The 27972-nt window shown below is 44.6% G+C and overlaps 1 protein-coding gene across 1 annotated transcript in view; it reads right to left on the reverse strand.

The window, feature by feature from the left end:
• The window catches only part of LOC147709973 (SLA class II histocompatibility antigen, DQ haplotype C beta chain-like), a 266658-nt gene that overhangs the window by 72136 nt on the left and 166550 nt on the right, over positions 1-27972 (reverse strand). The window lies entirely within an intron of this gene.

Consider the following 27972-nt stretch of genomic DNA (forward strand, 5'->3'; position numbering starts at 1 on the left):
GATTCAGAGTGCAGATTGTGAGTGCAGAGTGCAGATTCAGAGTGCAGATTCAGAGTGCAGATTCAGAGTGCAGAGTGCAGATTCAGAGTGCAGATTCAGAGTGCAGAGTGCAGATTCAGAGTGCAGATTCAGAGTGCAGATTCAGAGTGCAGATTCAGAGTGCAGATTGCGAGTGCAGATTGCGAGTGCAGATTGCGAGTGCAGAGTGCAGATTCAGTGTGCAGATTGTGAGTGCAGCTTCAGAGTGCAGCTTCAGAGTGCAGCTTCAGAGTGCAGCTTCAGAGCAGCTTCAGAGTGCAGCTTCAGAGCGCAGCTTCAGAGTGCAGCTTCAGAGTGCAGAGTGCAGATTCAGAGTGCAGATTGTGAGTGCAGATACAGAGTGCAGATTGCGAGTGCAGATTGCGAGTGCAGATTGCGAGTGCAGATTCAGAGTGCAGATTCAGAGTGCAGATTCAGAGTGCAGATTCAGAGTGCAGATTCAGAGTGCAGAGTGCAGATTCAGAGTGCAGATTCAGAGTGCAGAGTGCAGATTCAGAGTGCAGATTCAGAGTGCAGATTCAGAGTGCAGATTCAGAGTGCAGATTCAGAGTTCAGATTGCGAGTGCAGAGTGCAGATTCAGAGTGCAGATTGTGAGTGCAGATTCAGAGTGCAGATTCAGAGTGCAGAGGGCAGATTCAGAGTGCAGATTCAGAGTGCAGATTCAGAGTGCAGAGTGCAGATTCAGAGTGCAGATTCAGAGTGCAGAGTGCAGATTCAGAGTGCAGATTCAGAGTGCAGATTCAGAGTGCAGATTCAGAGTGCAGATTGCGAGTGCAGATTGTGAGTGCAGCTTCAGAGTGCAGCTTCAGAGTGCAGCTTCAGAGTGCAGCTTCAGAGTGCAGATTCAGAGTGCAGAGTGCAGATTGCGAGTGCAGAGTGCAGATTGCGAGTGCAGAGTGCAGATTCAGAGTGCAGATTGTGAGTGCAGATTGTGAGTGCAGATTGTGAGTGCAGATTCAGAGTGCAGCTTCAGAGTGCAGCTTCAGAGTGCAGAGTGCAGATTGCGAGTGCAGATTCAGAGTGCAGATTGTGAGTGCAGATTCAGAGTGCAGATTCAGAGTGCAGATTGCGAGTGCAGATTGTGAGTGCAGATTGTGAGTGCAGATTGTGAGTGCAGATTCAGAGTGCAGCTTCAGAGTGCAGATTCAGAGTGCAGATTCAGAGTGCAGCTTCAGAGTGCAGATTCAGAGTGCAGAGTGCAGATTCAGAGTGCAGATTCAGAGTGCAGATTCAGAGTGCAGATTCAGAGTGCAGATTCAGAGTGCAGATTCAGAGTGCAGATTGCGAGTGCAGAGTGCAGATTCAGAGTGCAGATTGTGAGTGCAGCTTCAGAGTGCAGCTTCAGAGTGCAGCTTCAGAGTGCAGATTCAGAGTGCAGATTCAGAGTGCAGATTCAGAGTGCAGATTGCGAGTGCAGATTGCGAGTGCAGAGTGCAGATTCAGAGTGCAGATTCAGAGTGCAGATTCAGAGTGCAGATTCAGAGTGCAGATTCAGAGTGCAGAGTGCAGATTCAAGATTCAGAGTGCAGATTCAAGATTCAGAGTGCAGATTCAAGATTCAGAGTGCAGATGCAGAGTGCAGTTAAAATGTTGCTAGGCTAGGGCTTTAAAGACACCCCAAACGTGGAAAAGACTGCTGTTTTTCTTTGGTTTTGTCCAATCTTGTCCAGACGGTCACGCCTAGTATTTTTTTGCAACTATCTTTTCTCCTAAAACATTAATATGCAGGATTGCTGAGGGGTCTCCTCTGTCAGTCCTCGTGGTTGTTTTTTGTAAAGCCCATGCAATAAATGGCCATAAAACAATTGGCTGTTTCAGTTGTCTAGAAACACCACAGATTCTGCTTGACCTGGGCGTGCTCCATGACTTGCAAGTGGAAGTTCACAGACAACTACATAAAAAAAAAAGCATTTGCAATGCAATAGGTCTCGCATTTGCGAGAGTTTAACCTATTGGCATTGTAAATGACAATGCCTTTTATTTATGTTTTAAAAACCAACACATAAATAAAAGACATTGCCATTTACAATGCCAATAGCTCAAACTCTAACAACTGCGAGACCTATTGCATTGTAAATGCTTGTTTTACATGATTTTGAAGAAAAAAGTCAACATATTGGCCCACTTGTTCCGCTGCACTTCCTATGGCGGAAATGATGGGCCTGCCAGGAATCGGAGAAATACCTTTATGCACTTTGGGTATTAAGTATAATACAGGTACAATTGGGTTCTCATTATGCATAAACTTGAACTCATCATTAGAAATGAGGCCATCACTTCGCAGTCCCGTTAGCAATTTCTTGAGGGAGTCTGTGGCCGCCTTATATTTTTTGGTGTTGGATAGCTCATAGCAATCACTGTTGTCCAGTTGGCGTTTTGCCTCTTTGATGTACTCTTCTCGGGGCCAGATTACTAGGTTGCCCCCTTTATCTGATTTCTTAATGATAATTTCATTGTTTTCGCTTAATTTTTTCATCAGCCTGGCATAGTCTTTTTTCTTTTGTTCAACATGTTTTCTCTGTTTACCCCTTTTAGACTGTACTTGTTTATTCAATTTTTTAATGTCCTCAACCACGCAGTATATATATACTAGCAGCCCGTCCCGACGTTGTCCGGGAGCAATTATGCTTCAGGGCCCCCGCCCGCCCTGACGTTGTCTGTGGGTCCCCCGGAGCCTTCCTCCATATATTGCAGTTACTTTGTACGCTTTTGTAACCTGCACACGTCACTTTTTCCTCCTGTAATGCCCAGTCTGCTACCTCTGGCTGACGATTGTGACTTTTGTAACGCACCTCTCACGATTGTCATTTTAGCTTTATAACGCACCTCTCACAATTGTTATTTTAGCTTTATAACACACCTCTCACGATTGTCATTTTAGCGCCGGTCACCGCTCCTCCCCGCCGCCGCTCCTCCCTCACGTTTGCTTTGGTATTTTGTTCACTTGTGGCGCTCACGTTTGCTTTTCTCTATATTGCAGTTACTTTGCACGCTTTTTACTCCTGTAATGTCACCGCTCCTCCTCTCCCCACCGCCGCTCCTCCCTCACGTTTGCTTTGGTATTTTGCTCACTTGTGTCGCTCACGTTTGCTTTTCTCTATATTGCAGTTACTTTGTACGCTTTTTACTCCTGTAATGTCACCGATCCTCCCTGCCGCCGCTCCTCCCTCACGTTTGCTTTGGTATTTTGCTCACTTGTGGTGCTGACGTTTGCTTTTCTCTATATTGCAGTTACTTTGTACGATTTTGTAACCTGCACACATCACTTTTTACTCCTGTAATGCCCCGTCTACTACCTCTGGCTGACGATTGTCACTTTTGTAACGCACCTCTCACGATTGTCATTTTAGCTTTATAACGCACCTCTCACGATTGTCATTTTAGCGCGGGTCACCGCTCCTCCCTCACGTTTGCTTTGCTCACTGCTTACTTGGCGCCCTACCTTATCTGCTGCTCACCGCTCCTCCCTGTCGCCGCTCCTCACTGCCTGCCCGCCGATCCTCACCGCCTGTCCCCGGCTCATGTCCGCTGTCACTGCTCCTCCCCGCGCTGATCTCCGCCGCTCCTCGCGCTCGTGTACCCCGATCCTGATGTCAGCACGCACGTCGCGGCCGGCACTACTTTGAAGGGACAATTTTTTTTTAACATATATTTTTTAAATTACGTATTTATTTTTAATTTATATAGCCTATGTCCATCTGCACACCCTGAGGATTACAAAGATGTATAGGGTGTGTGGATTGGCGCTGTGGTTCCTGAGTTTACCCGCCTCAAAGCCTCAAAGTTCTTTCTTTATATTAGTAGTATAGATTAGCTCTCTCCTAGGCGAAGTAGCGCCTCGGGTCATTTGCGCGCTACATAAAACCACAAATATAGGTACATAGGCAGTACCTCTTCCCAAAGCCTCAACAGGGTGCACCATTAGCGAACATCTGTACGACCTACGCCTAGAAACATCTGAGTACCATTAATATGTGCACATTTTCATAGCTATGGCTATTTAAAGTTGGGAAGTACCCCACTGGCCTTGCCAATATCTTACTGTACACATTTGTGCAGCCGCCTTAAGGGTGAAAAGTCTCTATGAAGTTCCAGGGTGCACGCCTATTTATCAAGGAGTCAATTTTGTACATTGAAAAAGAAGTCGCCATACATTGCTTCATTTCGTAAAGTGATTTACATAAACTTGACTATCTCTTGTGCTCTGAATAACAGTTCCTTTTACTTCTAAACTCCATGTTACTCATTTTATTGGCCTCAAGATCACGAAGAGTTAACCTGGCTTTCACGGGCCTTTAATATGTAACCTTCAAAGTTGAACAGTAAAAGGTGCATAAACCTACCCTGCTACCTTAGTGGCACAGTTAATCTTACACTGGGTAGCATCACTAGAGCCATCACCTCCTGTTAAGGCATGATAGTGGATTTTAGCCAGATCTAATGTTTTCAGGCACAGCACTTAACACGTTCCACCTCGGTACCGAGCTTGCACTCTAAAAAATAGATAAACAAACAACCCCAACCCAACTGAAAGGAAGTAACAAACCTTGAATCACATTTCTTCACGGAGCCACATGGAGAGAAATGCACAGGGCTGGGGGCCTGGGAGATTCATAGAGTGCAGAATGGGAGGGAGTGTTAAATCACAGAAGAAATAACTTCCCTGCAGTGACCAGTACTGTGAGGTAAGGTAATTCTAAGGTGCATTATTACACTTCTTCACTGGTTTAGAGCCTTGGAATGTGGCATTACTTTGGGAATTTGTGTCTGTAAACAGAATCTTGCATGCTCTTTCCTTTTTCCTTACTCTTGCCCCACCACACAGAGGCGTCATGAATGCCTCACTTTGGCAGATTGACCATGGGTGGGTGTCAGGGGGGAGATTGAAACATATTTAAATGATAGCACTGACTGGCAACACGCTGCATGTTTACTGAGGGATATAAATGATAGAGTGCACGCCTTCTTGCAGCACTCTCATTACCCAGTCCGAGCCTCCTAACAAAGGTTATCTAAAATGCGGGCCGGGATTACTCATCCCATAATGCCTCAGAATTATCACACCACTGATCGGAGGCATCGCATGTGCCGAAATGAAAGTAAATGTTTCTCCTGACGAACATCAGCATAGCACAAACTCATTCCTGTGGGGTGTTGCTGAATGAGTAACGTTTTTCACTTAACCGATCATCTCTTGAATCAACATAACAATCACCAGCCCGGACTCCCCACGGGCTCCAAATACATGAAATCAAACAGCAATGCCAGCTGTAATGAGCCTGTAATCGGAAAGTCTCTACTCCTGCAGCCGTGTGTTACCATAAACAAAACACAAAGCGGGGTTGGGGGAAGGCCAATATGCAAAACATGTGTTTAAGCCCCATAGTCCTCACCGCATATCACGGTGCCCAGTCACCATGAGCCCCACCGGTCTTCTGAGCAGGGCATATCGAGACAGGGAGAGGACTGAGCCCTGTGCTGAATGCCAAGTGACCTCCTCGCTGCAGGGCCACTGCCTCCCACTCCGTGTTCAGGAAGTGTTGGGAGCACAAATGATGTCATCACGCAGACGTCGCGGCCGGCACTACTTGCAAGGGACTACTTTATTTTTATTTCAAAATTTTTTAAACAACGTATATATATTTTTTTTAATAGCCTATGTCCTTCTGCTTGCCCTGAGGTTTTCAAAGATGTCTTGGGTGTTTTGATTGGTGGTGTACTTTTCGAGTTTACCTGGCTCAAAGGACACATTCTCTCTTTATAATAGTAGTATAGATATATATATATATATGAGGGATGTGCGGAAACAGAAGCGAGGAGGCCGAATGTGGGTAATAGTGGAGCGTTTTATTGTTCAAACGGTTGACTAGAGAAAAAAAAAGGGTTAATGGGTATCCATCATGAAAACAAAAGTCCACCGTCAGTTTAGTTTCAAACAGGGTCCCAATTGAAAATAGGCTTTCTTGCTTCTGTCCTTTGTTCCTGGTATCTTCACTGTTTCCTCTCTCTCTTTGTCTTTAGGTGCCTTGTCATGCTGGTGGGGTTCGCAGAGGTGTGTACAGCAGCAACTCTCTTGAGTTGCGGCGGCTCTTTGGACGTCCTCCGGAGAACACCATTCCTCACTCCACACGTCTGGGGCTTCTTCCGTTTCGGCTGCCTTTGGGTCGGCGCCCGTCTTGGTCACGTCTTCTCCAGTGAGGCTGCCTTTCATCACTTCTCCCTCGGTGCTGGCTCTACTCGCATCTTCCACCTTCCTCTTTCTCGCCGACAACTTCCTTGTTTGAATTCTATTTTCCTTTATGCCTGATTATTGGTCTGTTGGTCGTACCGTTGTGACCAGCGTGAGGCAGAGCTTCGGCCCTGCTGGGACGAAACAGAGTCCTTTCTTAGTGTTCCTTCCTCCCTGGCAAAAAGGGATGTATGTCATTACAACGCGGGCTTTACACCGCGCTACCATTACGACGCAGCTTTCACAACGCAAGTCGTTGCAACGACTTGCGCTGGAGGCGCTGGATTTAGGAATAGTATAATTTACTATTCCAACTCCAGCCCACGTAACAGTAGGGAGGTGTTGGAATAGTAAATCATGCTATTCCTTAGTATATAGCGCCATCCAGCGCAAGTCGTTGTAATAACTTGCGTTGTGATGGCTGCGTCGTAATGGTAGAACGGTGTAAAGCCCGCGTTGTAATGGCTATTTCCTGAAAAAAGGGGATCATGGCGTGGAAATAGGGGTAAGCCGGGTCCTAGAAACGGTTCCTGGGGCACTTCCTCACATTATATAATTAAACAGTCAGTTAACTAACATCTTTTTTTAACATTACACTTCTGCCATTCTGTAGTGGATCTACTTATTTCTGTCACACAGACCAACCATCTAGCAGAGTACTACCTATAACATAACCTGGTACCAGTAAATTTGCAGTGCATGTCAACTACAAAATGCAGATGGGGCCACATTGGGATTTACTATGTGCTTGGTGTGTTGTGCCCTATGCAGCACCAGGTCCACCATTCATCTGAGTTTAGGAGTCAGGATATCCTGCTTCCGGTGCATAGATGTATCCGGTGGAAGACTGCTCTTCTGACTGCCAATGCTGTGTGAAATCATCTTGGTGTGCTTCCTCCCACATAAGGTATGTGTGCCTACAAAAGTCCTATGGCTACATGACAATGGTGAGCAGGATCACCTGGAAGGTGGGGAGGCTGAAAAAGAAACGGATAAGGTAGCAAGACCATCTGTTGCAGCAATACAGTGGAGGGACAATAACATTCACCAATTATACACATAATGTCCGGGGTTGCAGAGGATACTTCCACTATACCTCACACATGTGTCACTGTAACTATAGGTTGGTAAATGTCTTGATCTCACCGCAGCTTTCGATACCTTGTCTCCTCTGAGACTGGTGGAGCATCTCAGAGAGATAGGGATTGGGGCTCTGCCCTGGGGCTTCTTGCCTCCTTCCTTAGTGACCGGGTACAGAAGGTGAAACTTGGCCCATTCTACTCGGCCACTAATTCCATGTCTTGTGGTGTTCCGCAGAGCTCCTCTCTGAGCCCTACTCTTTTTAATATTTATGTTGCCTCGCTTGCTAAAGTGGCGAGGTCCTTTGGGTTGTAGTTGTTGTCCTATGCGGATGACACCCATCATGGTGTCCATCACTCAGAATATTAAAAGCTCTGTCCCTAATTTCAGGAATTGTATGCAGGCAATGTCCTCCTGGATAACGGCCAATTTCTTAAAACTAAATGGGGAGAAGACTGAGGTCTTGATCTTTGGCAGCAAACTTGACATCTGGTTCAGCGACTAGTGGCCGGACACTCTTGGCGCCTGTCCCTGCCCGGTATCCCATGGAAAAAACTTAGGGATCTTAGTAGATAACTCAGTTTCCTTGAGCAGGCAGGTCAATAGGATTGTGTCCACCTGTTTTGGGATTATTAGACTCCTCAGAAAAATCTCCCATTTTCTTTCATTTGACTCACGCAAACAGGCTGTTATTGCCCTAATAACGTCCAGACTGGACTATTGTAATGCCCTTTATTTGAGCATTAATAATGGTCTGGTGCAACGTTTGCAGCTGGTGCAGAACGCTGCGGGCAGACTGGTGATGAGTCTTCCAAAATTTCCCTCAGTCTGAGCTTCGCTTAGGACGCTACACTGGCTTCCTTTGGACCGGAGGAACCTTTTCAAAACACTCTGCCTAACTCACAATGCCTTCTATGGCGCAGGCCCAAGGGTATCAAGGCAATACTTCATCGCAATGTTCCAACTAGACAACTTCGGTCTGTTCACAAGAATCTGTTAATGGTACCTAGATTTAACAAGGCTAGATAGGGAGGTAGAACCTTCTTGACTGTTGCTGCCAAGTTGTGGAACTCCCTCCCGGGGGAGCTTTCGGGTCAGATGTCACATTCGCTCTTCTGTAAACCCTTGAAAACCTGTCTGTTTCTGCAGAGCTCAGTTTAAGCGTGCCTGCTCATCTGTCCACTAGCTCCGTAATAGCACCTTGACGACCTTGGGCTAAGTTTTGTGATCTATAAATTCAATATTCATTAATTCATATTCAAATGCAAACACTGTGCATGACTCAGCTTTCCACACTGTGCTACTCTGATATTGCCCCACAGCACTCACCACAAACACTGAAACATAGGTTAGCCATGTGATGACTGAGGAAGCAACAGCGTTCATTAATGTGTACCTACACAAAATAGGATAACAATGCAATGATGACAATGTCTGGATGTTCTATGGCCACCACCATGAATGTGCAATGTCACTCAAATTTGATAACACGCGCTATCCTCATCACAACACACTTACTGTGTGTCTCAATCCACAAAAACAGCAGATGAAAGTCTTAATGAGTAGAGTGTGTCAGGGATCCCAACAAGCATAGCCAATACATGCAAGGTGACATACAACTAATTACACCCTCAGAGGCAAATACAATGTGGTCAGAAATTCCGAAAAGCAAATGGTACCACAATGAAGGGGCAACTCCTTATTCGAAAATACTACACAACCGATTGAAAGGTTGATAGGTTAATGGATGTAAACTGTGTACTTGTTAGCACTACACCTGTCAACATATCTATATATATTCAAGCATAGTTGAACATAGATAAGAGAATGAACTCCTGGGAAATGGTCATGTCACATAATATCGTGTGTCACCAGGAATCTGCACAACACTCATGAACACACACAAATATATAGCTGTCACATCATCGTATGCTACCATCTCCTCACACATTCATGCACACATGGGCCCAAAAACATAGAGACATGAGCAACTTTTGCAACAGCATGCAGGATACAAATCTACATATTACCCCATGAGAAAGGGCATGTTCAATGTGTGGAAACTCCTTAGGGCCAGGGAATACTGTCAACTGAACTTCACTTCTCCCGATTTTCAAAGTGGTGTCAAGCCACGTAACGTGGCTGAATCATGCATTGAAATTTAAGTACATGTATATGCTCCACTTAGCGTGAAAGGGTGGTGCACAGGGTGTTGCAGTGGGTATTTTGCTGCACCATCCTTAGCTTCATGATATTGCCCCAGATTTACCAATCTGACGCTGCGCCAAAATATGTAATGTCTCTGAAAAGGAGGCTTAAGAAGGGTGATATGAGGTAAATCATTGCATTTTCCTCGTAGTATGCTCTTCAAATCTGTGATGCATGTTGCTGCAAACACTGAAACAGCAAATTCCCAATCAGACTTGTTAGGGGTAATCTAAAACGAAAAGTCTGAGGCTGGTGCTGTGCAACAAATTGTAGCACTGTGCTTTGTCTTGTCTCAACACACAGGGATGAGACATATGTACCATATTTATGAAGCATCCCTGTGCGTGCCCTTGCGCTGGTGCCAGCAAATTTGGGCAGTACCGGCACACTTGCACCATGTAGCAAGGGTGACTGCGCTTCATGATTATTTTTCCTGTGCTTGAAAGGACACCATCCAGCACAAAAATCCATACTAATATAATAAAGAGAGAGCCCAAACCTTTGAGGCGGGTAATCTCAGGAACCACAGCACCAATCACAACACCCAATACAGCGTTGGAAAGGGCAGTTGCAGCAGAAGGACATAGGCTATGCAGGCGGCCACCATATACATTTAAAAGGTAAAAGAACCGTGCCAGCAAAGTAGATCCTTGTGGGCGTGTCTGCGTTGTGCTGTGGGCGTGTGCTGGGGGCGTGGGCATGTGCGGGGTGCTAGATTACGGAAAAAAAAGCGAGCGTTGTGCCCAATATTTCATTGTTTTTTCTTCCCAGGTTCTGTACATTCCAGCTCCGGGTGTCCACCCTGCTCCCTTTAAATACCCCTGCACCCCATAATCATAACCCACCCGTACTCCTTAAAATACCCCAAACACCCTTAAACACTAACCCATCTTAACCCTATAAATATGCACTGTACCCCAAAACTCAAACCTACCCCTGAACCCTAAAATACCCCTGTACCCCAAAACCCAAACCTAGCCCTGAACCCTCAAAATACCCCTGTACCCCAAAACCCAAACCTACCCCTGAACCCTAAAAATACCCCTGTACCCCAAAACCCAAACCTAGCCCTGAACCATACAAATAACCCTGCACCCCAAAACCCAAACCTACCCCTGAACCCTAAAATACCCCTGTACCCCAAAACCCAAACCTAGCCCTGAACTCTAAAAATACCCCTGTACCCCAAAACCCAAACCTAGCCCTGAACCCTTAAAATACCCCTGTACCCCAAAACCCATACCTATCCCTAAACCCTAAAACTACCCCTGTACCCCATAACCCAAAACTAAATCTGAACCCTTAAAATACCCAAACACCCCAAAACATATACCTCAGTACCCCAAAACATATACCCCATACCCATACTTACCTTATCCAAACATTTAAAAAAAACATGCTTTTACCATTCATGCATTTCGTTGTAAATGCAGGCGTGGTAAAAGCATATAAAATGTAATGCCATGCGTTATAATGGCATTGCGGAGTCATGGTACTTTCGTAATGAAAGTATGCGGAGTGATGGTATGCGGAAAGAAAGTTGCGGAATAATGCCCCCGGAAAGTACATTGGTGGCACGGCGTCCACATCTCCGGCAACATACTCATATTTTTTCACCACCGATTTGAAAAATGCACAGGTTTCTCTCATTGATGGCCAGCACCGACATACACTTTTAGACACACCTCCCGCCACAAGTTCTAGAATTGCGAACTTTAGAGCTGGGGAGCTACGTTCGAATCTCGGCATCAGCTCAACATCCTATGATTCCAGGCAAATCGATTTGCCTCCCCGTGCCTACCACAAATGAATGTGTTCTTCTGTAATGTAAATTGTGCTCATGCCATGTTGTCGAGTTCGCGCTATATAATATTGCAAGGAAAAATAAAGTAGGGAAACTCGAATTCACACACTACTGAACGCGCACTCTTAAGTGCATCAGCAGTGCACTGTGAATCGGAGCGTTTCACAGGCCTGTCACAGATAAGAAATGCTATCAAAACGAAATCCTACAAAACAATATACTACTGGCCGGCAGCAATTCATACCCGGGCAACGTCGGGACGGGCTGCTAGTAATCTATAAAGGGGAATTGCCTCATCCATGTGTGCTGCATGAGCTGAAAGGCATGAGAATAAAATACATGTCTCCTAGTCTTGCCTGTCTAAAATCGCATTTTCAGAGCTGTCAAATTTGACATAGCCCCAGAAATGTGAATCTGGAGCCGCATCAAATGCTATAGATATTTGGTGGAACGTCCAAACCAACCCCAATTGCCCACCCCTTTGCTGTAGCAGACTGCTGTGGTAAGGAAAATATGAACAAGGTGGTGTAAATCAAGGTTAACTGGCTTTGCGCAACCCTGTAAATATGGAGATGTTTTTAACTCCACAAGAACCTAAACACAAGTTATGATCCAGTGGCATTTGTGCCTTGTATTCATGCCCCCAAATCTTTGACACCAGTACTAAATGCTTGGTTGACACGTGTGTGTCACAACCCCAAGACAGTGGTAGACACTTTACTGGAATGGGGTAAGCACTTGCCACATATGTAGTCACACATACAACATATGGAAAACTGTGTAGCTTGTACCATTGCATGCATTGCCAATCAAACATTGTGGAGTATGGTGCAGCCATCATCTGAGAAGGCTTGCATGTTGAGAGCCCAGACACATTGAGAACCAAAGACATCTGACCAATGAAAGCCACATACACAACATATGTCACATGCCATAGCCATAGACTGTTGCCAGGCATGCAACAGCTAAGCTAAACAAGCATTGGCATAGCCAATAAGTCCCGCTGTTGGGACTTTATAAGTGTTTAGTTATCCAGCACAATATCCTTGGTGCAACAACATCAACTGTTGCATGGCTAAACACTTGTAAGATCCCAAAGGCAAGACCTATTGGCTATGCCAATGCTTGTTTTAGCATAGTTACAGATGGATCTACCAGTGCACACCCACACTGCCCGAAGGCAGTGACACCCACGCTCAGCTCTGATTTGTTAGATGATGTTTAGAACTAAGAGGTGGAATTTAGAATGTGGTTCAAGAGAGAGCCAATTAGTTCTGCTGGGTGTCTGCTCCTTTGTCACTTTGCTGACTTGTGCTCTTTTCTTACTGTTTGTCTAAAAAAAAATTCACATCCATTTTCCCGACTATGGGCCAGATGTAGGAAGCCTAATACCGGTCGGTAACGGCCGAAATTACCTAATTTCAGCCGTTACCGACCGGTATTAGGCATTTGAGATGTAGGGGCCTTATTTAAGGATTCAGTAATTTACCGAAGCGGTAATTTAAGGAATCGGTAAATTACCGAAATCTTAAATACCGATTTGGTAAATTACCGAATCCTTAATGTAGGAAGCACTCAAGTGAGTGCTTTTCACTTGTAAGGATTCGTTATTAACCCCCAACTACAAGTTGGTGGTAAATAACGAAAACGTTAAAAAAGCAATTTTGTGCTTCTTTAACAGTGCCATGTGGCAGACATACATGCCCCTAGGGCATGTATGTGTGCCACATGTGCACCTATGCACTATTCAGGGGTGCAACAGGGTGTTAATGTGACACCCTGCCACCCTTGTAGGTCTTCCCCCTCTTACCGACTCAGTATTTACCGATTCGGTAATTCCCATTCATTCCTATGGGCCTCCAGGCCCATAGGAATGAATGGGGAATAGCGAATCGGTATTTACCGAATCTTACCGATGCGGTAAAAATTACCGAATGAATACCTACATACAATTTACTCATTCTAAAATACCGAATTGGTAAAATTCAGTATTTTAGAATCGGTAAATGGTATTTACCTACATCTGGCCCTATGATGTTTCCTTGATCAGCCATTGTTCATATACATACATCGGACTTTATGGTAATTAAAAAAACTTTTTCAAACAGGTATTGCTCAGTCTTGCCAGGGCTAGTCATATGCACAAAGTAATGAATTGCATTTGATTGCCATCCCACACAGTCTGAACCAAAAATCAATTGAAGAGAAGGACCATTTCCCAATTTACAAGTGCAGTTGTGTAGTGCAGTCTGAAGGAAAAATATATTTTTCTTATTTAAGCTTTAAAGAACTCTCGAAGGTACTGTTGTGGTTCCAAGCTCCCACAAGTTAGAAGCAAGATAGTGCTTGCATTTCAACAGTCCTGAAAAAAGCACTGTTGCAAGATTTTACCATGAATGCCTGGTTTTAATTTCTTTTAATTTTTGGGAATATTCTGCTGAAATCTCTAGTTGTTAAACAAGAATTTCAGAGTTTGTGTAAGTCTTCTGTATATCCTTCTGATTAAGTGGAGTGGTTGTTCCCCAAGTTTTCATACCCTAACTTAAGGAAATAGTTCAGTACAACTCATTTTCTAGCCTTGAGTGGATGCTCTATCTCGCTTCTATGAGAAAATGAACAAAGTGATGCAACTTCCCAATTTGAAAAGCATAGACAGCTCAGTATATTCTAAATTTTCTAGATGTGTTCCTCCGTACACTTTAGCTCAATAAGGCAAAACTTGATTCGTTTGACTCAAGAACACATGGAAGATAGTTGCACAGTACACTGCATCATAATTGGCTATAAGCAGATCTTAGCTCCCGACATCCTAAAATTTAGAAGGTGATAACTTAATTTGAGGCTACCGCATTATGGTATATTTTAATTTGCTTTCTAGATAATATTATTTTTTTACCTAACCAGTCTTGGTGCAATTCAACCACCATGATGACTTGGATAAATAAATCCCTTCCACATACAATTTCCTTTCTTTTGGCCGGAATCCTTTTAATTCCTTATGTTTAAAGTCTCATTAGGAAAACGGCCTCTCTAGTACTCCGGTGTCCATGTCCCCTTTGCTGTACTAACAGTTTTATTACCTCCTCCATCTTGCAGCTGAATCCAATCCAACTGAGGTGATGTTTGCCCACACTGTACACCAGTAAGTATGCTCAAATGTGGCTCCAGTGATTGCGTCACACACCTGTCACGTGGAAAGCGTGCGGGGACTCCGCAAGTCGCTGAAAGAGTTTTAGTGTTCTGGAGCGGAGGTTTCGAAATATTTAACACGATCACTGACCTGAAATTAAAGTCTTGTTAACTCTTGCCCTACTTAGCGGGAAAGTCTTTTGGAACCAATGAAACAAAATAAAAATTGGGTCCGTGCGGACCCGCTTTACTTTAATACCAGGTCGTGTCCCCTTGGTGTTCCTTACATTTCCTCTCAGTGGCTTTGTCTGAAATTTTTATGTGCAGTGCCAACTTTTTATCATCAAATGTATTTACATTACAAATACGCGTAAGGAAAACAGTTTTGAATCAGATGAACTGACATGTAGTGGACCTAGTTGTGCTAGCCTGTGTGTTAGAGTGCATTATTGCCGTTCGTGGGGGTGAGAGAATACTGCATCCAGCGGCATATTAGACAAATCCTTCCTCGCCCTTGGTTTTGCACAGTTGTTTGATTTTATTTAGCCCCAAGACTTCCTGCACGAGGGCAGAGGCTGTTGAATAGTCATCCATGTTTTTCAGCACAAAATTGTCACTTTAAATATCAAGAGTTCACCGAAATAAAACAGAGAATCCGATCATGCGGTCATATGTCAATTCTTTTAGATATTCTATTTGGTGTCCTAAAACATTTCTCAAAAAGGCGGTGTGACAGGGGGAGCCAGGGGATTGTTTATATCCTGTCACAATTTATGGAATATGAAATTCCTTTGCTTTGCATTACCTTTATTGTACTGCTTGAATCGTGCGTTAGACTATTTATTCATTACGTGCTTTTTACTTAGCATGGTGCTTGCTTACCAGACTCGATTGTGTGTTACTTCTCGTGCAGTAGAATCCTGGTGGGCGTATCGGGGTCGCGAGGCAGTTCTATTGACATCAGGACTCTGTTGCATGCGGAAGCTGAGCGGATCTCTGCGGGCGCGTCTGTGCCCCTGATGCACATAAAACTCTGCACCAGTTCTCATGCGTTGTTTTCTTCAACTAGTCAGACACATCACGACGATAAGTGTACTGCAGGCCTCAAGAATTATAAGGCTGCCAGAGAAATATCCAGCAATAGAAAGATGGCTTCCGCCCTCATCCCACAGCACAACTGTATTTCCCGTAGAAGAGCCTGCTGGTGTTATTTATGGATGTTTAATAATTGCATGCAGTTATAAAATGTATGAACCTTTTCCTTACCAGGACTTTTAAACGTCCGCATGTGACCGGGTTAGTTTTTAAACAAACCGGACAGTTTTTAAATTGAACCATACATCCACGGTTAAAAATCGTACTTCCAGTCACTCATATCACACGGTTGCAGCAAATTTTAGCTCCTGATTGCCACTGCGGTGTACTGGTTAACAGTCGGCACTGTGCGCAAACAGAGCTCGCGCCCTCAGACTCCGGAAATAGCATTCTTTAAGGAAAGAAATGATGGCGATCCAAATCTAATCCGCGCTGCAGTCCCATCTATTCTAGTTCATGAACTGGGCGGATCAAAACATGGCTCTGACTTTGTTTCCTCGCAGAGTAAAACTAACAGCTGGGCAGGATTTCTGAACTGATTATTTACGCATGATTTATCAAGTTTGACGAGAGGCAGCAGGGGGAGGGGAGAGAGGAGGGGGCCTGCGCCTCTTTCCCTTCTGGGAGCGAGCAGGAACCATCTTTTAATTACAAACAGATGGTTTGAAAGCTCGCTTCAGCAAGGGAATCGCCAAACGTGCATGCGTTGCCATTCAAAGCAATGCAAGGCTTGCACGTTTTTGACTGAAAAACTGAATCGATTTCTAAAGGTCTTTTTCCTATGCAGCGCATGCACGCTGCGTAGGCGAGACCTAAAAAATGGTACAAATACAGGTCAAAAACCACTTTTTACTGCATTACACGTTAGCATGACTTTTTCATAGCTGCATTTAAAAAAAATCACAAAGTACATGAGTTGTCAATGGAAGTTCAACTCTAAACGGTTGGCAACAAAAAATATTCACGCCAACTACACTGGACTCCCACCTCCAGTCTACAGTGCTGCCTGCCGACTGCTCGCCAATTTCTGCTGAGTTTTGTGCTTGGCATCATGCCAGTGCTTCTTGCAGTCCGTCACTGTCCTCTTGACTTCTGCGATGGAGTTCACCTTGTTGACTGTGGACTGCCATATAGCGTTTTGGTCCCCAATGACACCTTGGTGCTGACTAAGAGCTGGTGCTGGTGTTGATGCTCCGTAACCTCCACAATCAGGATCTCATTCTCTTCATGACTGAATCAGCATTTCCTCTTCCCTTGGGACTGTGGCTGGTCATCCTGGCTGTTGGGGGAGCTGGGGGGCGTTTGTCCTGTGCTGAACTTGGTCCTGGCTGCTCCATTCTGCATTTAGTTATTTTTTTTTCTTTTGCGGGGTATTTGTAAGCTCTTTTTGCCTTTAGATGCTGAAAAGTGACATTGGGCTGACGAGCGCATTCTTTTTTGCCGCTAAATAGCCGGCCGACACTTTTTTCACTCGAACGTGTAGTTTTCTAACTGTTGTAATACTTTTTTCGATAGTTTTCTAACACCTTCATGCTAGTGTTAGCGTAATTTTTCCAAGCCGCTAGCTTATCCTAACTCCACGTAGCCCTGCATTATAAACATGTCACAAACATGAAGTTAGGATTTGGCGATCGGCATAGGTAAAAAAGATTACGCTAAGCAGCGTGAAAACTGCTTATCGTCAATCATTGTAAATATGCCCGTAGTATCTTTCAACCTTCAGCGGAGCACACCCTGTAGAGTTCTGCAGTAAACCCTGTGCATGCTTGTGACATGTCAAACCAGTCACGCTGACCCCCCGCACCCCCCCCCCCCCCCCCCGGCCCAAAACATTTTTTTTAATTAAAAGGAAAAATATGTACTGCGCTTGTGTTAATACAAAATTTGAGTTGAAAGCAGATATAAACACAAATACATAAGTACTAATATGATCTTAAACACACTTACATGTTTTCTGTTTTATTAATAAAATAGTCCGAGGTTCAATTCTTTTCATTTTTGTGCAAAGAAAAATTTACAACTGAAATCATCAGCAGATGGGAACAAAATCGAAAATGATCTAATGCTTTTCAAAATATAAGCTTTCTGCATGATTATGGATCTGCCACACTTTCACAGTTAGCTGTCATCTGCTAGATAATTTGCATATTTTAACAAATAAAATGTATTTGTAAGTCAAAGTAATCAAAACGAATTCAAAAAGCTGAAACACGAGTTGTGCACAGGTCACCTTTAGTGGCTGTCTGATCTAGGGCCAGATGTACGACCCTTACATTTTGCGACTCACAATTTGTGTTGCTTTGCGATTGACAATTTGCTACTCGCAAAATGCAGTTTACAGCAGAGTAACATTAATATTCATGAGGCAGGTGCTATTTGCGACCCCATTAGGATAGCCAGCACTCCCAAGGATGGTGGCATGCTGGGGTCAGCAGACCACCACGCCTGTGACTGCTTTTTTAATAAAGCATTTTTTTTAATGCAGCCCATTTTCCTTAAAGTAACATGGGATGAATTGAAAAAAGAAAAATTAAACGTTTGTTTTATTTTTTAGGAGCAGGCAGTGATCCCTAGGACCACTACCTGCTCTAAAAAAATATTTTCGCACACACTCACAAGGGGGCCTATTTGCGAGTCGTTTACCACCTACTTGAAGTAGGTGGTAAACTGCGAGTGTTTTGCGTCCGCAAATGGGGTCGCAAAACAATTTACATTCCATTGTGACTCGCTATTAGGAAGGTACGCCCCTTCCAGAGAGATGCTAATGCTATTTTGCGAGTAACCGACTCAGTTGCAGTCGCAAACGGGCTGATTTCCTGTTTGCGACCGCAAAAACGGTTGTACATCTGGCCCATAGTTATGTGTGAAACCTTCATTAACCCATGTCTCAGACAGAGGTAACGTGCAAAAATAACAAAATAATACTGTAAGACCAACAAAATGTGCCACATTAAGCTGCCTCATTTGCGGTTTCTTCCTACATAATGTAATGAACTCTGTCACTTAATTTGGTCCTGCCCTGCAGCAGAAATCCAGTGGACACAATGACAGATAATTGTTAAAGATACAGGAAGTTTCTAGTAAACGAGATTATTTTAGTGTTCATCAAAATTCTCACAATTAATAGGTTGATGACTCAAAAATGAAATGCTAGAGATTTGTATAATAATTAGACTTAATAATTTGGCAGTTGCTACAGGAGACTGGAACACCAAAGACTTAAATGTGCAATTGTACACCTGAAAATCCTTGGACAGACTGGCTCCAGCACGTGCTCTAGGTCTGAGTTGCTATTTTGTGAAGAACAAAGGCGGTGATCAAGCATAAGTGGTTTCAGATGACAGAAAAAAAGCAAAAAAACGAACATGTTAAACATTTGACAAAGGGGAACACAGCTAAAACATGCACTGCAGTTATGGCCATAATGAGGTAATTTCAAAGATTAAATGTACATTTTTTCTTCAATCAGCGACATCGCAGTCAACAAGCCAACAACTAAAACCTGGACAGACCAGGTCCTCGTCGGTTTCAGCATCCACTGACCCTGCCATGCTTTCCAACTACAGACCCATCTCTCTTGCACCATACCTGACAAGGGTCTTAAAAATACTAATCAACCAACGCCTCACCGACCACCTCATCAACCATCAGCTCCTTGGTGCCATGCAGTCTGGATTCAAGCCCAAATAGCACTCATCACTGCCACAGACAACATCTGCATAATTCTTCACAGCGGAGACACAGCAGACCTCATTGTCCTGGACCTCTCTATAGCATTTGACAAGGTCTCACACCCCATCCTAATCAGGCGCTTCCACAGGATTGGCATCCAAGGACCCGCTCTCCATTGGATCTGCCCCGACTTAATGGACAGAACGCAAACTGTCAGCCTAGTAACAGCTAACTCATCTACAGAGTACCTCAAGGTACATCGCTCAGCCCCACCCTCTTCAACGCAGACATGAATGAATGAATTAATGAATGAAATGACTTTTATATAGCGCATGGCTACCCAGGTGCATCCCAGCGCTGAAGCAGAAACTAGAGTGGACAGACACCCTAAGGAAAGACATTAGAAGTAATGGGGTAACCCAGTAACCCTCAGAACCTGGGTAATCTAACTAAACAAAAACAATGGTTCTGTTGGGAATCACATTTACATTGAAGATATATTGAATATACAATTGTAGAAATATATCCGGTGAGTGATATATCAGGGAACACAAATGATACCGAAGTCAAAGGGAAAAAAAACAAATCAAACCACTGACCACAATGGAAGATACAGGTAAATCTTTTGTATTTAGCCTTTTTGACGTATTGATTCCCAATATATTTGAGAAGCTGTTCAAAACAAACAATACATAAACTGAATGTACATTGGGTGAGTGAGTCGTGACTGGTGACTGAGTGCACAACGGAGATTAAACAACAAAAATAATCATACATATAGACACCATATTTACATCATAAGTGTCCACTCTGAATTATAGTGGTTTCAAACGGATACATTGTTTCTTTAGTTCGTTGAAACTCGGTGTGGACGGATACATAGACAGAACATCGACGTTTCGAGCCTAAACAGACATACCATGCATAAAAAGAACCAGATTAGGAAGGCAGACATTCTCTTACATTGCTACTAAAGCGCAGAAGGGCCTCCTACTCCACATCAGAGCCTCCTCATCTGTTTGTATTCTGCAAGAAGCTGAAAACCTGCCTAATCAATTAAGCAACCTACCACAGTCAAGACTGCACACACACCTGCTCAGCTCCAGAATACCCTTGTGAGTGATAGTGTGCTTTACAAATAACAAATTCAGAGAGAAAGCAGAAAGGAGTCTACTGACATAGTGTGGAAAGGCCCAATGCCCAATTATTTTGTCTTAACATCTAGCTCTGTGGAACACGTGCTCATTTATTGATTACTAAAATGTTCTAACAACAGTCTTTCTTAGAACTTCTAAATCTCCTTCAGAAGTTCTGTGGTAGAGTGGATAAGAAACCTGAGGTTGTCAGCTCAATGCATGTTCATAACATGGATACATTTTCCAAATAACTAATCAGGCTATTAGGAAAGTCCTTCTCGTGGTATTCACACTGTAATTACATAATTACAGTCATCCTAAAAAATGATGCAGGCTGGGAAATGCCATTGAAACGAGTGACGTATTGGCTTTGCCACTGCTTGTGTTATGGATGTCCGGATGGCTTTGCTCCCCATGTTTGATGGTCCCACCCTGCGGGTCAATTCTCAACACCCTGATGGGTCGGCGCTGGTGGGGGAGCAGCAGTGTCACCTGAGAGTAGTCTTTTTGTTAGAGGTGGGCGGGCACTGTAAGCACTAGCCAGGGTCAAGTTTGAAGCCTAACACTGGCTCAGCTAAAGGTCCTGATGGAACCTTAAGCCAAGGGGAGAGGAGTTGGCCTAACGGCTAGGGCGCTCAACGTCCGACCTGGGGATCTGGGTTCGAGGCTCGGTAACGACGCTAAACATCCTGTGATTCTAGCCAAATCACTTAATCTCCCCGTACCTAACAAAAATAATGTGTGTCCTCATGTAACGTAACTGGTGCTATGTAAAGCGCTCTGATACCCGATTCGGTTCGGGGTCAAGTTCGCGCTATATAAAACTCAGCAAAAAAATAATAATAATGAGTTGCGCTTTCAAGTGGATTCTGTCTGCTACCCTCCCTCTACCCACCCTCTACCCATGATGTGGTGTTATGGCCAAAGCTTCCTACTTTGGAACTGTGGAACCAGGTTTGAGTCTTGGCGATGGCTCAACATAATGTGATTCTGGGCAAATCACATAATATTCCTGTGTCTGTAAAAAATGAATTTGTCCTTGTGTAATGTAACTGCGGCTCATGTAAACTGATCCAATACCTGGGCTAAATTTGTGCTATATTAAAACTGCACAAAGAGGTAAAAACAAAGTTTAAAATTAAAAAGGAAAGACAGATTCCTATTTTGTGGCTGATTTGTACAAAGGGAATACTCAGGTCAAGAGAGAGCGAACTTGTGATTTTGAAATGTAGCTTCCCTATCAACCAGCTACTGATGGGGGGAGGGAAACCTCTTTTCTTAAATGACCCTCACCTGCCAGTCACACTTGTGGCATGCTTCATCCTCGAGTCCTCATTCATGACACCTAATGCACCAGAAAGGGCTCAACGCTTTTTTTCCAGCAGAGCTCTTTGTTGGTGTTTATTGAGGGATATGTATTAAAATTACTTGCAGATCTCCCATGTCCTCTGCAAAATGTCATTTTTACTGGAATCCTTGGCATAGTTAAATACACGATCTGATGTGCTTGGATTTTCCAAAGTACTCCCATATCAAGGGGTCTACATGTTTCAGCCACTATAACTCACCTAAAAAAGGGGGTCGAGAGGCTTTCTTCAGGAGCAGAAGTATATACTCCTATTCATTGTATTTTGGTAATCAAATACTCTTTGTGCTGTAATTGTCAGTGAAAATTGTTCATGCTACATTTTTATGCCATGATTTACCAACCACATATGGGACATTGCATAACTGGAAAAAAAAATATGGCAAATTCTAGAGCCTCCTAGGGTCTTAGAGACGGGCGCACTCTTAAGTCACACTTTGTTTAAGAGTATGCATCCTCGGAGGAGCTAGCTGTGTTCTCTAAACTCTGAATGCTCTTGTACAACGTGAAACCAGAAAACCTGGATAAATCCTGGCTTCCCAGATTAAATAGTGTGATGTTAGACAAATATTTTATTTTACCAAACTCCTTTTTCTTCATTATCGCAAATGAAATAGAAGTGTTTAGAATACCAGTTGTATAGAAATGTATGGTGTTGGATTTAATAGACTATAATGTTGTTCTATAGAAATCTGAGTCACGTACTTTGGGGGCGATTATGATCGCGATGGACTTGAGTCCGTCTGCGACCCCTGAGGAGGAGGGAACATCCGCAAGGGCTGCGGCGTTCCCTCCGAGCAGATTAGGATGTGACCGCCAGGGTGGCGGTCCCATCCTCTATCTTTAACATTGCGGCGGGTGCAGCTTCAAGCTGCACCCGCCGCAAGGTTAAAAATGCATGCATTGCATTTGCATGCACAAAGCGGCAGGCACCGCGCAGTGCCTGCTGCTTTGTGCACGCAAATGCAGGGGGGTACCATAGGTTCCCCCCATGTGCACCCCCTTCACCAAGGGGGCCCGCAACGGGCCCCAGAAGTGAATGTCCGTATGCTCTTCCACAGCGGAAAAGCCGCAGCGGAAAAGCATGTCTTTAACACCATCCTAATATGGCTGGCGGTGTCTGATAGACACCGCCAGCCATGTTAAAGCTTTTCCGCCGCGGTCAGAAGGCGACCGCGGCGGAAAAGCTGCGGATGGAATTCCAGACCCACCAGCCATCCTAATATGGCGGTGGGTCTTTGGAGGCTCCGCAGCAGTTTTTCCGCATCCTCCGGGCCGGAGGTGGCTTCCGCCGGCCCAGAGGATGCGGAAAAACCGTAATCATAATCGGCCCCATAGTTTGCATGATAACTGTTCATGCCTCTTAGTTCACTAATGGTTACTTTTTAGTAAAAGCTATCACTTTTAATAAGTACTTCTAAGTGCAGTAGTATAATGTGAGGTATTAATGTTAAAGCTTTTAGGTGTTAAAGAAATACACTATTTTGAATTTTAATGAGACTATATCATATTCCGTGATGTTAGTTACATTATTTACGTAGAAAACACTTTCAGGGTTCGGCTTGTGCATGGGATCCGAGGGCCAGATGTACGATCATTCCATTTTGCAAAATGGAATGTAGAACAGTGTCTGAGACACTGTTTGCGATTCTAAAATGGGTTGCAAGGAACCAGGCTCGTTAATATTTATGAGGCAGGTCGCAATTTATGATCCATTGGGAATGGACTACAAACACTAGGATAGTGGCCTGCTGGGGTCAGCAGACTACCATGTCTGTGACTGCTTTTTTAATAACTACATAGGGGGCGAAACGTTGACTACAACCAGATCACAAGCCAGGACAACTGTAATTCATTGACAGTGTTCATGTACTGCTATGTGACATTTTTGGAACAACTGACCTTTGTTAAGGCCGGATCAGTATCACCATGTGAATGTGATTTAGACATGTCACACTACCCTGTCCTTGTCCACTACCCTCACGTTTCCACTTTGATCACAATCACTCCTCATTTCCCGTTTCCCAACTTTGAGCACCCATTCTTGTAAATATTTGCATTATTTGAAGAGAATTGAGCAACTGTGTTGCCACAACTAAAATGTATAACTTGATTGTAAATAAATTGCATTACTTGCAAATTTGATTTTAAGAGTTGGTACTGGGGATGCGACTTATTGTTTGTCTTTTCAATAAGTGCTGTGTGCTACTTGACCATTTCTTTGCTTTGTTTTAGGTCTCGCTTACGCAGCGTGCATGCGCTGCTTAGGAAAGAGACCTGTAGCCATCAATTGCATTTTTCAGGCTAAAACGTGCACACGTTCTATTGCCTTCAATGGCAAGGCGTGCACGTACGGCGATTCCCTTGCGGGAGCAAGCGACGCCATGTGTAAGTAATTATCGCAAACATATGGTGCCCCTGGCTGGCTCCCACAAGGGAAACGCTTTGGTTGCTCTGGACTGCTCTTCCCTTAACCCTCCCACTGTTAGCACGATGCGCCCACGCTTGTTGTTTATTTGTTTTGACAGCTCTAAATGCCTTGCACGCAGATAGTCTCAGCAGCACCAAACATCTGCAGCTGGGAGCATGAGACATGGAATTCAATACATAACTCTCTTTCACCAAATCAGCTGCCCAAAAGCAGAGGTGGGAAGGAGAGGTGGTTTTCCTCGCTGGGGAAGCGGGTTATTCCAAGGGGTAGAATGGAACAAGCTCTTCCCTTGATGAATGTCAACCATTAACCCATCTGATCGCATTCCGTGCCCTGCCCTTCACCCTCAAATAGACACCGAAGGCTACTTGGCGGCTCCCATGTTATCTGGAGAGAGTCCAATGCAACACTGATTAAGTTGCCTCCACCGTTAGCTTAACCTTTGAAACATGCCAACCTGCAGACCAAGCCATCAGGTGAGGTCAGCACAACCTTGTCCGTCCTAGCATTCTCTTTTTATTTGCACAGAAAACAAATATGTGTTTAGGGACTCGGTCCTGATAAATGGTAAGCGCACAGTAAAAAGTGCTTGCATTGTGCCAGGAGATGCTACAGATATTTTTATCTACACAGATCCAAAATGAACTTAAGAAGAGGGTCAGTGGTGGGCTAGCAACGGTCGGGTGCAATAACCACGGTTTTCCGCGGTCCCAAACTCACAGCCAGAGATTACAGTTAGATGCCACTCTTCTGGCTTACTTCTTTGAGCGCTTGTATGCAACCTGCCTCTTCTGCCCCAATGCAGTGCCTCTGAGAAATTGACTCAGCGCCTCATCTCAAGTCTTTCTCTTTACCAACCTCGGAAGAACACAAGGCTGTATTCGGCTTTCTGGGATTTGAACTCTTTACTTTCCGTCACCGTGAGTGTAAACGGCAAACTTTAAGGTCGCAATTCAGTTCAGGTTGATCCGTGTGTTTATTAAGCTCTTGGTCACTGCTGAACGCGCTAGGATAATAAGTGTTAATTGCACTTACTCGTTAGCACTCATTCATACGCTCTTGGAAAGCTGAAAGACTGCATAGACAGGATGGGAACCGGTGACCTTCGGGTTATTTGCACATATCTGCAGTGGGTGCATTTGCCCACTGAGCTGCCCAGTGGCGTAACGCAAAATGATGGGGCCGGAGCCCTTTGCAGAATGTGATGAGGGGGCCCCTAAGTTGCTCACATACCACAGACTGCGTTGTCCGGAAGGTTGGCGCCCTTTGTTACACCCCTAGATCGGACTTTAAGGTGGCGCAGGCTTTTGGAAAGCGCTTGCATACAGTCAATCGGCACAACTACGAGAATATTTTCTAACTACGAAATAGAATCAGGAACATGTTCAGATGTTTAAGGATGGATATAAAAACAAATGCAAGTCAGTAGCGCATCTGCAGATGTGAGTGTATCAATTATTGTCTCATCTCTCTTGCCAAACTCCGCAACTCCTACGATTATGATGTCATTTTTTCTCTTCAAAAAACCACTGGATTAACAATCTAGAAATGCTTATTCTTTTCCAACTATCCACCGGTCCCACATAACTTCTGCCCTGATGAGAAGCAACCACGCCGTCAAATCATAGATTACCTACGTTATTTTAAACAGAACACAAACTCATCTTCTTCCAAGGACCACTGAAAAAAGATTGCTACATTTCCAAAAAATTGTTTTCATTCATCCCTCATCTGCTGTTTAATTTCAAAGGATGGCTTACTGTTTGAGTGGGCTATGCAGCATAACACTACATCCTGTGCTTCTATGCACCCCTGAATGATATGGAAGGTTGAGAATGGACTAAGAACAGCGGATTTTATGTTTTGTTCTAAAGGTAGCCCCTTGCAGGCCCTCTTTGCTGACAGAGTTTCCAGATTTTGGACCATCCTCTCAGGATGTGTCTAAGTGCACTCACAATCTCATGTGGCTAGCGCCTCAGGCCCCTTGCCTGGACGACAATGCAGAGCACTTTACCATTAGGACTGGTTCTTCAAACCTATTACTCAATTTATACTCTGTAAAGAACCGAGGCGATATATGTACAAACAAAATATTGTAAGCAGCACCCACAAATTACTTTGCGTAGAAGACTACAGAAAAGGAAGGCTGGCTTCAGAAATTTGTTGCTGGTCACAAATACCCTATCTTGAAATCACAAACATGAAGTGAACAGTGTTTTCTCTTTGTAAGCAGTACCTCTCTCACTGAACAACCCCCCCACCCCCACCCTATTGTCTGTGTTCCTTTCAGTGTGCCAGGCGCTATGTTCCTCTTCCTCAATCATAGCTGCATCCACCATAAGCGCGCGCCTGAGCTGCTGACGTCAACAGGCAGCTCCTGATGCAGACGGCAGACCCAAACCATACATCAATAGCTCCTACAACGTGTTTCACCTCGGCTCTTATTACTGTACATCATGTTCTTTCGACTGCTGTGTAAGAACAAACAAGCATTGGCATAGCCAATAGGTCTCACCTTTGGGACCTTATAAGTGTTTCGCCATGCAACAGTCGCTGTTGTTGCAACAAGGATATTGTGCTGCATACCTAAATACTTATAAGGTCCCAAAACCGAGACCTATTGGCTATGCCAATGCTTGTTTTTAATGCAGCCCAATGTGTGTTATAAAAATGAAACGTTTCAGTTTCATTATGTCTCGCCTAGGCAGGGCATGCGCTGTCTCGTTGAGAGATTGTGTATACAGTATAGTGGGGGAAGCTCTGCCCACTTTCCGCCTATCTTTTTGATTGCCCAAATTTCTAAATGCTGCAATCTGATTGTTTTTCCTCAATTTAATCCCGCTTCCTGACTACCATGTCATAATTTTTCTCCTTCCATAGCTATCGGCCCCTTTACTTTTAAAACAGTTTTGTTCCCCTGCCTCCCCCCCTTCCCTCCCGCAGTCTGTCACGTCTCTGGCCACCACAACCCCCCCACCCACTTCTGTTCCTGCCTGCTTGGGCGACTGCAGTTTTATTTACAATGCAATAGGGCTCTCGTAAATACGAGTCCTATTGCATTTGTAAATGTTTTGGTCTCTGATTGGCTGGCTGCAATTGCACTTAATTTTGCCTGACCTAGACTCTCAGATGCGCGCAACTTTGTTCCCGCCCCCCTCTTGCCATAGTTTGTGTTTAATCCCGCCCCCCTTCCGTTGTGTGTGTTTATTTTCTTTGCACTTACGGGGACTGTAATGACCTCGGAGGCCTCACTCGTCCGCAGCGTCCTCACAGTGCCATCGCCTGCACATGGAGAGATAGCGCTGGGCAGCCTTCACAGCGCTTTCCAAGCTGTGTGCGAGCAAACGCTTGACGAACAATACACGTTCAGGTTTGGGTGGGGGGCTGTGGGCGGAGACTGCCAGATACGCTCCCTCATTCCTCTCTCGTTCTGCGGAGTCCGAGCCGTGGTTTATTGTCCCTCCCCCGACGCACTCCTGGTCTCTCCCGTGGTCGGCGCCTGCCTCTCCCTGCACCCCTATTGTTTGCTGCAGTTCGTGGGTGTATTACAATACAGGAAAAGCCAACCCTCCTCTGCCTGTGGCTATGTAGTGAGTGGCAGGAATGAGGTGGTGCGTTGCGTGCTCCCCTCCCCCCTGCGCTCGGTTGCAGCTGGGGTCTGCGGGTGCATTGAAGTGTCTGGTGTGGGCATAGGAGGAAGGAACGAGAGGCGCAGGATGGCAGTACCGGTAAATGCCGCGTGCAGAGGCCTCTGGGGCTGGGGAAGGGAGCAAGGGCGTTGA

This window comes from Lissotriton vulgaris, chromosome 5, assembly GCF_964263255.1.
Source record: "Lissotriton vulgaris chromosome 5, aLisVul1.2, whole genome shotgun sequence".
Lineage (NCBI taxonomy): Eukaryota > Metazoa > Chordata > Amphibia > Caudata > Salamandridae > Lissotriton > Lissotriton vulgaris.